The following is a 6,582-nucleotide window of genomic DNA, read 5'->3' on the forward strand; positions in this document are numbered from 1 at the left end:
TGTGTATGTGTGTGTTTATAGAATTGTATATGCATAGATATATATTTTGTATACAAGGAGTGATATGTTAGAATGTTTTTTTTTTTTTGTTTCCATAAGTTTCTTTTTGGAATATCAAGAATGGAATGGAATAAAGAAAAGAAAAAAAAAGACAGGATATATTGTGCATCTCAAAAATACTTGTTGCAGATGTTTTCTTTTTCTTTTTTTTTTTGTTCACATGTGCCTTTAAAAGTGGTTGCATGTGTACCAACATGCATCGATGTGCGTGTGAGTTTCAGTTGGACTGTGTGTGTGTGTGTGTGTGTGTGTGTGTGTGATGTACTTATTTATATTTGAGCAGAAAGGACAGCTCCTGCGCAGCCATCGAAACCCTTCTCTCAGTGCTTCAGAAAGACATAGGAAGAATGCTCAGAGTTATGTGGGCCCAACTAAAGGGACCCAAGACATAGACTGTAGCATTAAACTGGGTGAGAAATTTCAATATGTGCAGGTTTTTAAAAAAAAATGTTTTAGTCGGGAAAGAAGGCAGGGTCCACTCCCTTTTACAGACTCCAGGAGACCAGTGAGACGGAGAGGCAAATATCATCAAACGGGCAGGTTAGTGTAGTTGCAGACTTCACGAAAGACACCCAAATGAAGGCGCTTGGCTAAGTGGTTAGGGTATTTAGCTCACAATCATAAGGTCGTGAGTTCAATTCTCAGTAGTGTATTGTGTCCTTGAGCAAGACACTTTATTTTACATTGCTCCAGTCCATTCAGCTGATAAAAATGAGTTGTACCTGTATTTCAAAGGGTCAGCTTTGTCACATCCTGCGTCACGCTGAATCTCCCCGAGATGTTAAGGATACGCGTGTCTGTGGAGTGCTCAGCCACTTGCACAATTAATTTCGCGAGCAGGTTGTTCTGTTGATTGAATCAGTTGGAACCCTTGTTATCATTGCTGACAGAGGACCAGTTTAAAATGGTGCCAAAAGGGCCAGTTAGTGGTGTTAAAATTGGCAGCAGATTAAGTCAAGTAGACCAGGGTAGAATTTGAACTCAAAATGCAAAGAGACAGCAAATACTGCAAGGAATCTTGGTCCAATGTTCTTAAGATTCCACCACCTTGGAAGGGTACATTTTTTTTTATTGACCCCCACCACAAAAAGAGGAATAAAGGCAAAGTTGACCATGGCAGGATTTGAACTCGGAACATAGTGTAAGGACAAACATTGCAACATGTTCCATCCAACTCTAATAATTTTCCCCCTAAAATTTCCTCAAACAAAGGTTTACAAATTGTATTTGTGTGTGTGTGTATATAGTATGTGCTATGTGTGTATGTATGTATGTGTATATTTATATATATACATATTGTATATATGTGATGTGTCTATATGTGTGTGTGTGTGTGTGTATATATATACATATTGTATATATAGTATGTGATGTGTCTATATGTGTGTGTGTATATATATACATATTGTATATATAGTATGTGGTGTGTCTATATGTGTGTGTGTATTATGTGGCGTGTCTATATATGTATGTGTGTATATATAGTATGTGGTGTGTCTGTATGCGTGAGTGCATGCGTGTGTATATATATATATATATATATATATATATATACACACACACACACATACATAAATATTGTATACATAGTGTGTGTGTGTGTATATAGTATGCGGTGTGTCTATATATGTGTTTGGTGTATGTATATATATATAGTCTGTGGTGTGTTTGCATATGTATGCAAGTGTGTACATGTGCACACGTGTGTGTGTTGTCTGCGGCATATTTATGTGCATACATATGTGTATGCATGTAATTTTATTTTTACAGTGATTACATAGTGTGCTTATAATTCTGTGTGTGTGTGTGTGTGTGTGTGATTATGTGACGTGCTTGCTCATCTGCATGCATGCAATAACACTCTTACACAAACACATTTATTATTACCAATGCCTTCCACATCATCATCGACATCGCCACAAATATCACAACCACTGCCACCACCACCAGCAGCAGCAGCAGCAGCAACATCGTTACCATCACCAGTCATTGGTATTATCGTCTTTGTCATCATCATCATCATCATCATCACCATCATCATCATCATCATCATCATCACCATCACCATCAACAGTGTCACGTTTCACATTTCTTACTTTCAAAGGAATACACAACAGTTGTTGATTTGATCCAAAGATAGAAATCTGAGTTTTGTTTCCTTTCTTTGGTATGTGTGTACACGTGTGTGTGTGTGTGTGTGTGTGTGTGTCAATTCACAAGAGGACATGTATATATATGTGTATATATATATATATATATATATATATATATATACACACACACACACACACGTTTGCATTAATCCATAAATGTGCGTATACATGGTACCATTTCTTAATGCGTGTTTGTGTGAGTATATGTGTGTATCCATCTCTGTGTATAGACGAATATCTTTAATTTCCTTGTGTGTGTGTGTATATATACACACACACACTTATATGCAAGAGCATATTGAATATTGTGTATTTGCGTGTTCATGTAGCATTTTTCATGTGTATTATTAATCATCTGGCTAAGAATGTGTACTTTGGCATTGTGTGTGTGTGTGTGTGTGTGTGTGTGTGTGTGTAAGGTATTGATTGTGAGAAAATGTGTGAGGAGGGAGGGGGTGTAAAGTGTGTGTGTGGGGGGGGGAGATAAACAGATGTAATCAGCTGAGTGAAATCATTTCTATATTCATGGCAGCTGGTTGCTTCTCTCAGTACAATGAATGTAAATTCTCTCCCTCCTCCCCCACTCTACACACACACTCATAGATCTACAATACATCCTATTTAAGCATACAAACATTCACACACGTGTTCATAATTATGGATCTACATTCTTCCTGTTTAAGCTTGTGTATAAAGATATATATATATATATATATATATACACACACACATACACATTATCATTTTATATCTGTTTTCTGTGCTTGTGTGGATAGGATGGGTTACTTTGGTCATCATCATCATCATCTAACGTCTGCTTTCCATGCTGGCATGGGTTGGACAGTTTGACAGAAGTTGGCAAGCCGGACAGGTGTACCAGGCTCTAATTGTCTGTTTTGGCATGGTTTCTACAGCTGGATGCCCTTCCTAGCACCAACCACTTTACAGAGTGTACTAGGTGCTTTTTATGTGGCACCAGCATGAGTGAGTCAGCAGATATTGAGAGGCATCACCCAGCAAGACAGCTCAGAAAACTGCTTTCCCTTTTTTCATACAAACCCTACACAAACACAAACACACATGTATGTAGCAGTTGATCTATTTGAGCCAAAGGAACTATATTTTCATATCTAATACTATCTGGCAACTCCAGAAAGAATCAGCATTCTATTTTTCATCAACATGAGGCCAGATTTGAACTCAGAATTTACAACACCAGGAAATCCACCACTCGGCTCACACTGTATCTATCAAACCCTTTCCTACCTCTGCCTAACATGATGATATTAGGCCTCGACTCGGAAGTATTGAATGTGTATGTGCATGTATGTTTGCGGGTCATTGCTGAAGAGATTATGAATGCATGTGCACACATACACAGGTGTGTATGTCTTTAAGTATATGCACCTTGTAAAAGTCTGGACATGCTTACAAAATCAAAAAAACAACACAGCACCCATGACTTTTGGAAACCCTTTTTCACACTCAGAATTGCTGAAATAAGGAATAAACTACCAGCATTAATTGTTAGCTGTCAGGACTCTACATCCTTCAAAACTTCCATGGTTCTTGAAACTTGCTAACAACACACCTGATGCCTCTTTTAAAGTCTCACTTTTCAATTCCTGCGCATTATTCTATGTACTGTCATTGCACTATTGCCACCTTTTCTGAAGAGTTGTGGTGTACTTGGTTTTTTGAATCTCAGTTTCTCAAAATTGTTACTGAGACAGTTGGAATATAAACTAAGAAATCTCTCTCTATAATTAGCGGTATAAATCCTAGTTATATTATGGATGTTGTATTTGCAAATTTCTTGTTAGGTCACCATAAATTATGTTAATGCCAGCTGTGCACATTGTTTCTTGATTCCAGATCACAATGTCTGGTCTGTTGTGCTTTACATTTTATATTTCTGTATGTGTAATCTACTCTTGTCATATCTGGGTGTTGCTGGAAAAAAAAAAAAAAAAAACGAAAAGAAAAATACAAAAGCCCCCACCCTACCCCTTCAGAAATAGAATAATACAAAATATCTGTTTCAAATTTTGGCACAAGGCCAGCAATTTCAAGGGAGGGGGTAAGTCGATTACATCGACCCCAGTGCTTAACTGGTACTTATTTTACCGACCCGGAAAGGATGAAAGGCAAAGTCGACCTCAACAGAATCTGAACTGGGAACATAAAGACACAAAGCAATTTCCCCAGCATGCTCATGATTCTGTCAGCTTGCCCCACCTTTATATAAAACAATATATTAAAATCTGATATCATCGACACAAGACCACAAATTTTGAAGAGAATATATCGACAAATGTTTGACAGACTGCCCTCCTCCATTGAAGGAGGTGAAAGGCAAAGTTGACCCCAGCAACTTGGTATTGGGTGGTGGGTGGTGGGCAAAAGAAGGCAAAAACTGAATAGCCATGTTAATAGAAATTCAATGCAGTTTTTTTTTTTTTTTTAGGTAAAATGTGATCCAAAGGAAAAATTTGCATACAATCAACATTTTTAGTTTCTGTTTTTTTTCTCTTTTTTTTTCATCTGTTAAAATTGCTGGAAACATCAATAGAAACAGATAGGAATAAAAAATAATATAAGTTTATACATGCACACACGCACACACAAACACAAGTATATGTTTATACGTACACACGTTTAGCCAGAAATGTGTATATTTGTGTCTATATGTGTATTATGTTTATAACATTTTATACATGTTTATATATACCTAAGTTTATACATGCACACATACACACAACACACACGTATATTTTATATACGTTCATGCATATTTATGTTTATACATGCATGCATTTATACATGCATGCATTTATACATGGGTATACGTGTATACATTGTGATTTAAATGCAGTTCATGTGTGTGCATGCATGTGTGTGTGTGTGTGTGTGAGTAGCTATAGGTATGTGCTAACATAAACGGAAAAAAAGGTAACTGTTACATTTGCAGTTAAACATTTCTTGGGTTGTGGTGTCCAATAAGTAAAAAGATTAGTTGAGGTAAAGTTTCATATATATATATATATATATATATACACACATACACACACACATATATATAAGAAATTAGAATGACAATGGAGTAAGAGATTATGTCATCAACTTCATTAGCCTACAGCTGTTTCTGCAATAAGATGCAATGCGCTTGGAGCTGGATGCTCGTGTATCACCCTATAGCTTCATTGGAGTTTCAAACATGAAGTGCAATATTATTTTATATGTATATATGAATATATATATATATATATATATATATATATATATATATATATATATATATATATATATATATATATATATATATATAACACACGTGTTTAAGTATATGTAGTTTGTAGTTACTTCTATCCCTTAGTTTCCTGCTAGGATCCAAGAATTTGCATGCTGTAACCTTCTACAGACTCTGCCACAGTTACTGAAGCAAAAGTCAAGGTGGTTGTCATTTGGAATTATAAAGAGAAGATTAGCATGGACTCTGTGCAAGGATGGCATGCAAATTCATGAAGTGTTCCATATTTTTGACTATGTAAATATTTTATCTCATATACACACATATACACTTTTGTACAAATATGTGTGTGCGTGTGCATATATATACATACATACATATATATATATATATATATATATATATATATATACACACACACATATATAGATGTACAAAAACATGTTTCTGCATATACATGTGTTTGTGTGTGTGTGTACTGATGAGTTAGCTACAAATTTTCTGTTTGGTACGTTTTTGTTAAATGTTTGTAAAATACATATATATATATATATATATATATATATATATTTACACATACACAAATATGTATGTATATATATACACACAAATATGTATATATATATATATATATATATATATATATATATATATATATACACAAATATGCATATATATATATATATATATATATATTTATACATGTATGTATAAATATACGTAAATGTGTGTATATATACATGTATATTTGTGTGTGTGTGTGAATACATGTGTATCAATGAATGTCAGTGTTTTTATATCGTGTGTGTGTGTGTGTGTTCAATTTAGAACAGGAACTTTATTATATTCATTTCATTATCTGAATACATACATACATATATATATATATATACATACACACACACACACACCATATTTCTCTCTTTTAAAATGGATTTATAGATAGGAATTGCAGTTACAGAAAATTAAAAGAAAAAAATAGATGAAAAAAAAAAGGAAGTCCCACAATGATGACTTTTATGTTTCAGAATGTGTGAAGTTTAATTATGTGTAAAACATTTAGTAATGATTAACATTTTAGACTATTAGTAATTGTAAAATAATTGGAGTACAATTGCC

At 34.4% G+C, this 6,582-nt stretch overlaps 1 pseudogene; it reads left to right on the top strand.

Moving 5' to 3' along the window:
* The first annotated feature begins 5,660 nt into the window (after window positions 1–5,660).
* Window positions 5,661–5,754, top strand: LOC128247172 (U6 spliceosomal RNA; annotated as a pseudogene).
* Window positions 5,755–6,582: the final 828 nt, after the last annotated feature.

The sequence above is a fragment of the Octopus bimaculoides genome, chromosome 2 (assembly GCF_001194135.2).
Source record: "Octopus bimaculoides isolate UCB-OBI-ISO-001 chromosome 2, ASM119413v2, whole genome shotgun sequence".
Taxonomy (NCBI): domain Eukaryota; kingdom Metazoa; phylum Mollusca; class Cephalopoda; order Octopoda; family Octopodidae; genus Octopus; species Octopus bimaculoides.